At 44.2% G+C, this 13,518-nt stretch overlaps 1 long non-coding RNA gene across 1 annotated transcript in view; it reads right to left on the bottom strand.

The window, feature by feature from the left end:
• Positions 1 to 10,404, bottom strand: part of LOC147110804 (uncharacterized) — an 83,442-nt gene extending 73,038 nt beyond the window's left edge. Inside the window, exon 1 of the long non-coding RNA XR_015079990.1 lies at positions 10,312 to 10,404. This is a non-coding gene — a long non-coding RNA (uncharacterized LOC147110804). The remainder of the gene's footprint in view (positions 1 to 10,311) is intronic.
• Between the last annotated feature and the right edge of the window lie 3,114 nt (positions 10,405 to 13,518).

Raw genomic sequence — 13,518 nt, 5'->3', positions numbered from 1 at the left:
CTCCTCATACGTCATTCCTGCCATCCCAGGTATCAGCCTGGTGAATCTTCGCTGAACTCCTTCCATGGCAAGAACATCCTTCCTCAGATAAGGCGACCAAAACTGCACACAATACTCAAGATGTGGTCTCACCAAGGCCCTGTACAACTGCAGCAAGTCATCCTTGTTCCTGTACTCGAACCCTCTCACTACGAAGGCCAACATGCCATTTGCCTTCTTAACCGCCTGCTGCACCTGCATGCTTACCTTCAGCGACTGGTGCACAAGGACACCCAGGTCTCATTGCACCTCCCCTTCTCCCAATCTATTGCCATTCAGATAATAATCTGCCTTCCTGTTTTTGCCACCAAAGTGGATAACCTCGCATTTATCCACGTTATATTGCATCTGCCATGTTTTTGCCCAATCACCCAACCTGTCCAAATCATACTGGAGTTTCTCGGCATCCTCCTCACAGCACACACACCCACCCAGCTTTGTGTCGTCTGCAAATTTGGAGATATTACATCTAGTTCCCTTGTCCAGATCATTAATATATATTGTGAATAGCTGGGGCCCAAGGACCGATCCCTGCGGTACCCCACTAGTCACTGCCTGCCACTCGGAAAAAGAGCCGTTTATTCCAACTCTTTGCTTTCTGTCTGCCAACCAGTTCTCTATCCAAGTCAATACCTTGCCCCCAATCCTATGTGCCTTAACTTTACATGCTAATCTCTTATGTGGGACCTTATCAAAAGCCTTCTGAAAGTCCAAATACACCACATCCACTGGTTCTCCCTTATCTATTTTACCAGTTACATCCTCAAAAAATTCCAGTAGATTAGTCAAGCACAATTTACCTTTTGTAAATCCATGTTGACTTTGTCCGATCCTGTCACTGTTTTCCTTTGATATGTGAGCCATTCCTTTGATATGGGGGCCATTCCCTTTGATATGTGAGCCATTCCCTTTGATATGGGGCCATTCCCTTGGATATGGGGCCATTCCTTTCGATATGGGGCCATTCCCTTTGATATGGGGACCATTCCCTTTGATATGGGGCCATTCCCTTTGATATGGGGGCCATTCCCTTTGATATGTGAGCCATTCCCTTTGATATGTGAACCATTCCCTTTGATATGTGAGCCATTCCCTTTGATATGTGAGCCATTCCCTTTGATATGGGGGCCATTCCCTTTGATATGTGAGCCATTCCCTTTGATATGTGAGCCATTCCCTTTGAAATGTGAGCCATTCCCTTTGATATGTGAGCCATTCCCTTTGATATGGGGGCTGACTGCACTTCCAAGTGTAACTGAAAGCATTTCTGGAATGCCCAATGACACATTGCCCTGTGTTGCATTATCCAACGGGTCCTGTTCACATCACGATGAATTTTTATCTGAAGGGCATCTTGATAGGTGGCGATTCATTGAATCATAAAATGACACAGCACAGGAGGAGGCCATTCGGCCCATCGTGCCTGTGCCGGCTCTTTGAAAGAGCTCTCCAATTAGTCCCACTCCCCTGCTCTTCCCTTACAGCCCTGAAAATTTTTCCCCTTCAAGTATTTATCCAATTCCCTATTGAATCTGCTTCCACCTCCCTTTCAGGCAGCGCATTCCAGATCACAACAACTCGCTGCATAAACATTTTTTCCCTCATTTTCCCCACTGGTTCTTTTGCCAATGACCTTAAATTTGTGTCCTCTGGTTATCGACACTTTGCTGTCTGAATTATTTTTTTCCCTATGCAGATAGTTATGATTTCATCTGCTTTGTACATTTAAAACCACACACTAATATAAATTGCATTAGGCACCATTGTGAGGGCAAAGGTTTAGTCTCCATGCCGGGCATCTTTACAGAATGCTACGCACTTACCTTAGCACTGACTTTACTACACCAGCATAAATTAAGTCCCGGTACTGGATGATTTAAACCTTCAGATAAAATTTGCAGAGCATTAAAGTTAATTTGGTTACCTCCCCAACTCACCCCCAATGATTGGAAAGAAAGAAAGAAAGACTTGCATTTCTACAGCGCCTTTCATGACCTCAGGATGCCCCAATGCATTTTGCAGCCAATGAAGTACTGTTGAAGTGTAGGAAACGCGGCAGACAGCAAGCTCCCACAAACAGCAATGTGATAATGACCAGATAATCTGTTTTTTTAGTGATGTTGGTTGAGGGATAAATATTGGCCAGGACACTGGGAGAACTCCCCTGCTCTTCTTCGAAATAATGCCATGGGATCTTTCACATCCACCTGAGAGCAGACGGGCCCTCGTTTAACGTCTCATCCAAAAGACGGCACCTCCGACAGTGCAGCACTCCCTCAGTACTGCACTGGGAACATCAGCCTAGATTTTTGTGCTCATCTCTAGCTTTCCAACCCCTGCTCACCACAATCCCTCTAGTCTTTCTCTATAGTGTCAATACTGTGATGGAAATAGCTGTTTTGAACTTTTCTCTCTTCCTCCGAAACTCCAAATACGCTGTCGTACACACTCTTCCTCCTTTTCACATTCAATACTGTGGTGAAATGGAGATTTCAGCCTCCCAATCTCATGCGATCTTTCACTGGATGTCAAACAGCAGTATGTCATACTTCCTTCAGCCATCTCTCCCACCTAAAACCTCTATGGTTTCATCACCCCTTCTTCATTTCACTGTCTTTCTCTCCTGCACATTTTAAGCCTCTATGATTGGCCATTCACCTCAATTTCTCTCTCTCTCTCTCTCTCTCTCCCCCCATATATATATATATTATATATATGTGTGTGGTTAAATTGTCAGGGATACTCTATTGGGTTTTAATGATAAAACCGGATTTGTGTGGCATTTCACTTGTATATCATAATCACAATATTTCAAGGTTTATTCTCAGCTTTTTTCCATTAGTCAGCTGTGGCTCAGTGGGTAACACACTTGCTCACTGAGTCAGAACGTTGTGGGTTCATAGTCCCACTCCAGAAATTTAAGCATGTAATCTAGGCTGACACTCCAGAAGTGCTGTCTTTCAGATGATGTGTTAAACCAAGGCCCCATCTTCCCTCTCAGGTGGGTGTAAAAGATCCCATGTTACTATTTAAAGAAATACAGGGAGTTCTCCTTGGTGACCCGGTTAATATTTATTCCTTAATCAACATCACTTAAAAAACAACAGATTATCTGGAGATCTATCTCATTGCTGCCTACATCTTGGCGGCTGCGTTTTATTACAACAGTGACGAAACTTCAAAAGTACTTCATTGTCTGTAAAGCATTTGGGAAGTCCTGCAATTGTGAAAGGTGCTATATAAATGCAAGTCTTTCTTTAATTTTGATTAATACTTCTGTTCAAATTCTCATCCTGTTCTCCCCAGTTCTCACTTGCTACAGATGAACTATCAGGGGTTTCGTTTACAAGTTTACATCTTAAATCATTTCTCAGCTTCTGGCACATGAGTCAGTTCCAAGTTATTTTTACAGCAGTTTTATCTGTCGGAAACATTCATTGTTTTCATTGCTTGGTGACATGAGTCATTACATTACTGGTTGACAGAGTCACCACACAGAACGTTCTTTGGTAGTTAACAGTAGCAGTATGTTTGAGAGCCTGTTCACATTGAGCTGATACATTAACAAGGGTGCTTTCATTGCTACAAAGCCCAATGAACTGTAGTACCAAGGCTAATCGATCACTACAGTGAGCCTCTTAGACCTCACTTGCAGTAAACATACCTCACTGCTTAATCTCGCTGCTGAATTGTAGTGTTGCTGTTTTGTCTCACAATTATCCGGTCAATGTGCCAATCAGTTTAAAGGCTGGTGTGAGTCACCTTGTGGTCGCTGTCCCACACAATGGGAGGTGCTGTCTATCGGACGAGACGTTAACCTGAGGTCCTGGTTTAAGAGCAGGGGAGTTCTCCCCGGTGTCCTGGCCAATATTTATCTTTTAACCAACATCACTAAAACACATTACTGGTCATTATCACATTGCTGTTTGTGGGAGCTTGCTGTGTGCAAATTGGCTGCCACGTTTCCTACATTACAACAGTGACTACACTTCAAAAGTACTTCATTGGCTGTAAAGCGCTTTGGGACGTCCTGAGTCTTTCTTTAATCAAAGAGGAAAGACTGAAACCAACAGTAGAAATGATAAAAGAGAAACAAATGAACACAAAAAATACAGGGAGAATATACACTAAACATCAAGGGGCGGGGGGTGGGGGGTGGGGTGGTGTTGATGGAGGGGTAGAGGCCGGAAAAAATCTTTCTGTGAACCGGTTTCTGATTGCTATCCAGTAACGCTTGCTGGAAAGGATTTGCATGTGGCTGTCACATGAGACAGGATTGAACTTGGCTGTGGTGCATTCCCCCCCTCAGTCAAATAGCTTGCTGACACATAGAAACATAAACATAGAAGATAGGAGCAGGAGTAGGCCATTCGGCCCCTCGAGCCTGCTCCGTCATTCAATGCGATCATGGCTGATCATCCAAATTCAGTACCCTGTCCCTGCTTTCTCCCCATATCCCTTGATCCCTTTAGCCTTAAGAAATATATCCAACTCCTTCTTGAATATATTTAATGAATTGGCCTCTACTGCCTTCAGTGGAAGAGAATTCCACAGGTTCACCACTCTCTGGGTGAAGAAATTCCTCCTCATCTCTGTCCTTATCCTTAGACTGTGATCCCTGGTTCTGGACTCCCCGACCATCGGGAACATCCTTCCTGCATCTAGTCTGTCTAGTCCTGTTAGAATTTTATAAGTTTCAATGAGATCCCCTCTCATTCTTCTAAATTCCAGTGAGTACAAGCCCAATCGACCCAATCTCTCCTCATATGTCATTCTTGCCATCCCAGGTATCAGCCTGGTGAATCTTCGCTGAAATCCTTCCATGGCAAGAACATCCTTCCTCAGATAAGGCGACCAAAACTGCACACAATACTCAAGATGTGGTCTCACCAAGGCCCTGTACAACTGCAGCAAGACATCCTTGTTCCTGTACTCAAACCCTCTCACTACGAAGGCCAACAAACCATTTGCCTTCTTAACCGCCTGCTGCACCTGCATGCTTACCTTCAGCGACTGGTGCACAAGGACACCCAGGTCTCATTGCACCTCCCCTTCTCCCAATCTATTGCCATTCAGATAATAATCTGCCTTCCTGTTTTTGACACCAAAGTGGATAACCTCGCATTTATCCACATTATATTGCATCTGCCATGCATCTGCCCAATCACCCAATCTGTCCAAATCATACTGGAGTTTCTCGGCATCCTCCTCACAGCGCACACGCCCACCCAGCTTTGTGTCGTCTGCAAACTTGGAGATATTACATCTAGCTCCCTCGTCCAGATCATTAATATATATTGTGAATAGCTGGGGCCCAAGGACCGATCCCTGCGGTACCCCACTAGTCATAGCCTGCCATTCGGAAAAAGAGCCGTTTATTCCAACTCTTTGCTTTCTGTCTGCCAACCAGTTCTCTATCCAAGTCAATACCTTGCCCCCAATCCCATGTGCCTTAACTTTACATGCTAATCTCTTATACGGGACCTTATTGAAAGCCTTTTGAAAGTCCAAATACACCACATCCACTGGCTCTCCCTTATCTATTTTACCAGTTTCATCCTCAAAAAATTCCAGTAGATTAGTCAAGCACGATTTACCTTTTGTAAATCCATGTTGACTTTGTCCGATCTGGTCACTGTTTTCCAAGTGCTCTGCTATTACATCTTTTATAATGGACTCTAGCATTTTCCCCACTACCGATGTCAGGCTTACCGGTCTGTAATTCCCCGTTTTCTCTCTACCACCTTTTTTGAACAGTGGGGTAACATTAGCTACCCGCCAATCCATGGGTACTGTTCCAGAGTCTATCGAATTTTGGAAGATGACCAGCAATGCATCTACTATTTCTAGGACCACTTCCTTAAGTACCCTAGGATGTAGATTATCAGGCCCTGGGGATTTATCGGCCTTCAATCCCATCAATTTCTCTAACACCATTTCCCTACAAATACTGATTTCTATCAGTTCCTCCCTTTCATTAGACACTATATTCCCCGACATCTCTGGGAAGTTATTTGTGTCCTCCTTTGTGAAGACAGAACCAAAGTATGTATTTAATTGGTCTGCCATTTCTTTGTTCCCCATTATAAATTCCCCTGATTCTGACTGCAAGGGACCTACGCTTGACTTCACCAATCTTTTTCTCTTCACATATCCTTAAAAGCTTTTACAGTCAGTTTTTATGTTCCCAGCAAGCTTACTCTCATACTCTATTTTCCCCCTCTTAATTAATCCCTTTGTCTTCCTTTGTTGAACCCTAAACTGCTCCCAATTCTCAGGTTTACTGCTTTTTCTGGCCAATTTAAAAGTCCTCTCCTTGGATCTTTGCTATCCCTAATTTTCCTTGTTAGCCACGGTTGAGTCACCTTTTTTGTTTTATTTTTATGCCAAACAGGGATGAACAAATTCTGTCGTTCATCCATGCGATCGTTGAATGTTTGCCATTGCCTATCCACTGTCAACCCTTTGAGTGACATTCCACAATCAATCCTACCCAACTCGCGCCTCATACCATCATAGTTTCCTTTATTTAAATTCAGGACCCTAGTCTCTGAGTCAACTACTTCACCCCCAAGGGGCCTCGCACAACAAGATTGCTAATTAATCCTTTCTCATTACATAATACCCAGTCTAAGATGGCCTGATCTCTAGTTGGTTCCTCAACATATTGGTCCTGTATACACTCCAGGAATTCCTCCTCCACAGTATTGTTACTAATTTGGTTAGCCCAAACTATATGTAGATTAAAGTCACCCATGATAACTGCTGTGCCCTTATTGCACGCTTCTCTAATTTCCCTTTTAATGCCATCCCCGACCTCCGCATTACTGTTTGGAGGTCTATATACCACTCCCACTAATGTTTTCTGCCCCTTGGTATTTCTCAGTTCTACCCATACAGATTCCACATCATCAGAGCTAATATCCTTCCTTACAATTGTGTTAATCCCCTCTTTTACCAGCAATACTACCCACCTCCTTTTCCTTTTTGCCTATCTTTCCTGAATATTGAATACCCCTGGATGTTGAGTTCCCAGCCTTGGCCACCCTGGAGCCATGTTTCCGTAATCCCAATCATATCATATTCGTTTACCTCTATTTGCGCAGCTAATTCATCCACCTTATTCTGAATGCTCTTCGCATTAAGACACAAAGCCTTCAGGCTTGTTTTTTTAACGCTCTTAGATCTTTTAGAATTATTATTTGCTGTGGCCATGTTTGATTTAAACCCTTGATTTCTCTGTCTGCCACTTTTGTTTTTCTCCTTCCTGTCTTTTGCTTTTATCCTTGTTTCCCTTTCCTCTGTCTCCCTGCTCAGGTTCCCAACCCCCTGCCATTTTAATTTAAACCCTCCCCCAGAGCACTAGCAAACACTCCCCCTAGGACATCGGTCCTGGCCCTGTCCACATGCAAACTGTCTGATTTGTACTGATCCCACCTCCCCCAGAACCGATTCCAATGTCCCAGGAATTTGAATCCCTCCCCGTTGCACCATTCCTCTAGCCACGTATTCATCTGAAATATCCTTCTATTTCTACTCTGACTAGCACGTGGCACTGGTAGCAATCCTGGGATTACTACCTTTGAGCTCCTATTTTTAAATTTACCTCCTAACTCCCTGTATTCAGCTGTTAGGACCTCATCCCGGTTTTTACCTATATCGTTGGTACCTCGCGGCGAAGACTCTAAGTCTGCACCTTCAATAGAGGATGGGAGGAACCAAGTATTACAAGGATTGGTTAGGGTGCAGTGCTGCTGAAGAAAGCAAATACTCGGGTGGCTATGGAGAGGGACGATGAAGAATATTTTGGGGGATAGAGATTATGATTAAATGGGAGGCAGTGCAAAAAAAAGTCAGTGAAGTTGTGATTGGAAAAAGGGCCTAATGCCCTGATGGGCAAAAGAAAAAGACCTTCGTTTGAACCTGTGAGTAATCCCTTGGAAATTGTATTAATCTCTGTCTGTAACCAAGCAATTATTCATGGCTGTTACTAATGGAATTTAAGCAGGTGACAGCAGTAAGATGAACTTCACACTAGGGTAAGGTACCTGCCTTTTTCCAATTGTGAGAAAGATTTTCAGAATCTGCTTACATTTGTAATATTGATGGGTTAATTTTCAGGTTTATGGAAACGATGGTGAGATATTGGGTCAGAACTTGCTGGCAAAATATCGGCGAGTTTAATGATGCTCGCCTTTATTAGTGTGTAAGTAACCCAGCAAATTGTGGCGAGGAAGAGTTAGGCCGCGAGTTGCGAATCACCACAAGTTGCTGGATGATCCTACAAAAGTACCGTTCCTTCATCGTCGCTGGGTCAGAATCCTGGAACTCCCTCCCTAATGGCACTGTGGAAGCCCCTTCATGACATGGACTGCAGCGGTTCAAGAAGGCGGCTCACCACCACCTTCTCAAGGGCAACTAGGGATGGTCGATAAATGCCAGAATGAATAAAAACAAAGTTACCAAAGGCTGAACAAGGAAAGGAAAACTAACGGGAGGTCATTTTAACTTAACCTGCCGTGCAGAGGAGAATCGGGCTGCGGGGTAAAGTGGGCGGCCGACCCGCTGTTCGGTTAAAATGACCTGCGCCATGCTTCTCTCTGGGCCAAGTGTTTTAAGAGGCACAAATGAATCCAGATGGTCTGAGAGGAACACAACTATAAAGATGTTGATTGAAACAGATTTAGGTTGTGTCGTCAGTGGACTCTGCTGCACAAAGCTGCTACAGATCGGTGACACAGATTGGAAGAGCAAATGGGACATCATGTCAGCACATGAAGAGAGCCATCCTGTTTTCCATGGCACTATTTACATTACCTGAATGGGGAACCACAGGTGTTGGCTGAGTGACACTCGCACACAGTCACTTGTTGTAAATGTAAGCAGCCAGCTCCTGGGCTAAGTTAGGTGCTGCACATCACTCACGGCATCATCTGACGTTCTGTTTATTCATGTACTGTGTCAATCGACTCAACACTCGGATCTGGGCTATTGTGGGTTCTTAACAAACGTTACCTCACGTGGCATCCAGACAAGAAAAGGACATGCAGCTTCGCTCTCACCAGAACATTTTTCTTAACCACTATTTACTTCTTTTTTTCCCGCACTGTCTTTCTCTTTGTGTGCTCCTCCTATCAAAGCCATTTAGCTACATTCATCATTGCTCCAGTCAGGAAGGTAGGACCAGTAGGTCACGGACTCTGTGTGGCTGTGAATGCCAAAGCCGTCCGTTGCTCTTCCTTGGCGTGTGACCTTTAATGATGAGTGCATTTTTAATCCTTATGTTTGTTTGAAGAAAGACGCGCGATTCTTTCCTGCCCTTTGACCTTTGCTGTCATGAAGCTGCACCTTGGCCATCGGCCAGCACAAACTGTTGTCTCCTTCGCTAACACTGTTGTATCTCAGATCTGCCAGTAGGAGGCAATGCAGTGCCTGAAGGGCACATATAACCTTCACAAAGCAACCAGTGACTCTGCTCGCCCCGATAGTGTAGTGGTCATGTCACTGGATTAATCAATCTAGTGATATGATGTGAGTTCAAATCATCCCAGTGGTAGTTTGAGAATTTGAATTCAGTTTCAATAAGCAGTCAAAGTATCTATGAAGTAGGATTGCTGTGAAAACTCAGCTGGTTCACTACTGTCCTTTTTTAGGGAAGGAAACCTGCTGTCCTTATCTGGCCTGGCCTTGACGTGACTCCAGTCCCACACCAACTTAGTTGACTCTTAACTGCACTTTGAAGTGGCCTAGCAAGCCACTCGGTTGTGGTGACTAGGAACGGGCAGTAAATGCCAGCGATGCCCACATCCTGAGAAAGAATAATAATTAAGTAATACAACCTGTCTGAGAACTGGCTGAACGTACGGCGCACACTGCCAACGGGTCAGTGTTGGTATGTGATGAAAATATAAACCTGTCATCATAGATTTGGGAGACAAATGGTTGGGCACTGCAGTGCTGGGTCAGTAAGGTATTGTGATCAGGCTGCTGCATCCAGCGTTGGCAATTGCTGCTTATGGGAACAATAAACACGGGTCGAATCCGGTGCCAACCTCAACAGTAGCATTGCCTGCAGTCGAGCAAAGTGTATTTTGATCCTGGTTCAAAAATGGGAGTCTGCGACAAAGAGCTCGGGTGATTTTAGCTGCAATGCCACGGGGTGTGACAGCAGGGATTACTGACTTGAATCAGGCAAAGTTGGGAACTCCTCATGTCCCATTCAACTATTTTATGAAATGATTCTTTGGCTTATGTTCTTGTTGTCGATCTTACCTGATGCCACACAGCAACCATTCCTCCCCTGGCACAGTGACACGTCCAGCTCAAGCCATTTTCACATCTAATGGAGCTGGGGTTTTAGTGCTGTGTTCATGCCAGGATTAAAATAGCCTTGATTCCTTTTGGTAGCAACTCATGCCAAATGTGCGTGGCCCTGCGTCAGCGCAGGCTCAGGAAGGGATGTTTCCCTTCTCTTTCCAAAATTGTATTTACAAATCAGAATCTTAAAGGGCAAGTTCATTCTCCTGAATTGTCCTTTAATTTCTCAATCTTATTAAGGGACATTCCCTTACACTCACTGGAGACTTTCAGTGGCCGCACTCAGCTATGTTGAACTGCTGGTAAGAGACTGATTAGAAAATTCTCTCCTTCTGTTCCATTATGAAGATCTAATTCTAGCAACAGATTAAGTGAGGGGTCAGAGCCCACTGCTCCCAGTCATAATGCCACCTGAGAAAAACTTGATTATAAGAAAATAAGAAATAGGAGCAGGAGTGGGCCACACGGCCCCTCGGGCCTGCTCCGCCATTTAATGAGATCATGGCTGATCTTCGACCTCAACGCCACTTTCCCATCTAATCCCAATTTGTCATGTTATGTCATGTAACATTTTATGTTCTAGGCAAAATATGAGGGGGGTGAAGTTAAAACTCAAGGTTAAGAATGATGGGCGGACCATTCCTTTTAAATTTTGTCAGCATTGAAAACTTTCAGGCAAAATATAGTGCATTCATCTCAATTTACTTGCATTTATATAGCGCCTTTAACAGCCTCAGGATGTCCCAAAGTGCTTTACAGCCAATTTAATACTTTTGTACTGTTGTATTGTAGGGAAATGCGGCAGCCAATCTGCTCACAGCAATCTCCCACAAACAGCAATGTGATAATGACCAAATAATTTGTTTAGTGAGATTGGTTGAGGGATAAATATTGGCCAGGACTTCCCACTCTTCTTCCAAGAGTGCCACGGGATCTTTTACATCCACCTGAGAGGGCAGACCGGGCCTCGGTTTAAAGTCTCATCCAAAAGACGGTACCTCCGACAGTGCAATGCTCCCTCAGTACTACACTGGGAGTGTCAGCCTAGATTTTGTGCTCAAGCCTATGAAGTGAGGCGCAAACAGCTCAACAGGGGAGCTTGAAGATAATGAAGGAAGATAAAAGAGTACCTGTCCCGATTGTTGACTTGTTTCATTTCTGGTGGATGTCTACTTGAGGTGGGACATACTCCTTTGGGACTGCCCTCAGAAGGGGTAAAGGGTTCTCTGATCTTCCCCATCTCTCTTCAATGACAGCAATGTCCCATTTCAGGAGCTTACAAAAGCAAGGTCAAAGTGTTTGTGGCTTACAGACACCATCTGGAATTTCTAAATACACATCCACTACCAACCAATTCAATCAGCTCTCTGGGCTCTTTCTTGGCTCCTTCAGCCCAACTGTTCTCTCCACTTTAAGTACAACTACAAACCAAACAGAAACTCAAAACAGTTGCGCTACTCCTCACTAGGCAATAACTCCAGGGTTACATGACAGCAGCTTGCAGCATTAGAGCCCAAACTCAGAGCAACAGTCCTCACAAAGCAACTCTGTGAAACAGAACTCCAGCAATTATTCATTGAGACCAGTTTGCTGAATTATGGAAATCCCACTGTTATGATCATCTATAATCCACGAAGCTCGCCTGTCAGCGGACTTATTAACAGTCAAGCCAGCACTGCTGACTCACTTATTATCCCAAAACAGTAATTTCATTATAACCAGTGAAACAAACATAAATTTGTTCAACACACGCTAGGAGAGCGTCTCTAGAAGTGGCATTAAATTACCTCTGATTACACTAGTTATTATGCCAGATTAGAAGAGAAATGCATTGCAGCCAAACCATAATTGATCACTACACTGTGCCAAGAGAATTTATAGATGAAGCTTTGTCAGTCACCTGCCTCTCCCATTATTTCCTGCCTGCTCTGCTGTGGCTAGAGATGCACTGATTAAAGTAACTTGACCAACAACGGATGTATCTGCCCAGTCAAAGGAGCATTTAGAAGATTACACCATTGCCGTTGATCTGGTTAAGTACGGCTGGTCATTAGTTATCAATATGTAGACACCGCAAGCCTCTTCCAAAACAATCTTTGTCGTTTGATTCCATCATCTAGGTACCATTAAGTGGGCACATCTTCAAAAGGATCATTCAAGCAAAATGGAGTCATGCCTCACAGAGGATCATTGAAATCAGGGAGCTTACACAGACAGGGAGGGGTGAGGCCATGGAGAGATTTGAACCCGAGGATGAGAACCAAGGTAAGTCAGCGAGCACAGGAATGATGGGTGAACAGGACTTGCTGTGAGTTAGGATACAGGCAGCAGAGTTTTGGATGAGCTCAAGTTCATAGAGGGTGGAAGATGGGAGGCCGGCCAGGAGAGCGTTGGAATGATGCTAAACAGTCTCTGATTGCCAGAGAGATTTTAATAATTGAACAGAGCTGGTGAGACAGTCATTAAACTGTGGTGCACTTGTTTTAACTTTTAAAAACCTACTTGATAGAGTTTTGAACTGGCTGCTCTCACATTGTAGCTAGTGCAGAGAAATGTCAGCTTGCCTCACGCCACAACATGAGCTGACACTTGGGTGCAGTACAGAGAGAGTGTGCGGCACTGTGGGAAGTTCCATCCTTTGGCTGACATGTTGAACTGAACTGTGAGGGTAGATGTTAAAGATCCCATGGCATTATTCGAAGAAGAGCAGGGAGTACTCCCAGTGTCCTGGCCAACATTTATTCATCTCATTGCTGTTTGCGGGTGCGAGCCGTGTACGTAATACCTGCCGAGATCATCTAGACAATAACAGTGACTGCTCTTCAAAATGGCTTCTTCAATGCAAACTGCTTTGTTGTGTCCTGAGAGATGCCATAAGGTGCCATATAAATGCTGGCTCTTCCTTACTCAGCCAGTGCATGGTCACCTCTTCTACATGGTTGCTAACAGTGCCCTGATGTGTATTTTCTTCTTTCACTTTACACTTTTGCCATCGAATTGGCAGGGGGACACCGCACCACAAGAATTCAGTAGCAAAACAGCATCATGCACCCACAGTAAACTAAAAAGTGGAAGAGTATCCATCAGAAGATTACAGATATTAATATTTCTCATTGTATATTGCCCTTTAAACCAGGGCAGCATCAGTCGGGTCACGAGATA

This window comes from Somniosus microcephalus, chromosome 11 (genome assembly GCF_052327205.1).
Source record: "Somniosus microcephalus isolate GS21.2 chromosome 11, FLI_Smic_1.0, whole genome shotgun sequence".
Lineage (NCBI taxonomy): Eukaryota > Metazoa > Chordata > Chondrichthyes > Squaliformes > Somniosidae > Somniosus > Somniosus microcephalus.
The sequence above is the reverse complement of the archived record's forward strand: the minus strand, read 5'-3'. Positions and strand labels throughout refer to the sequence as shown.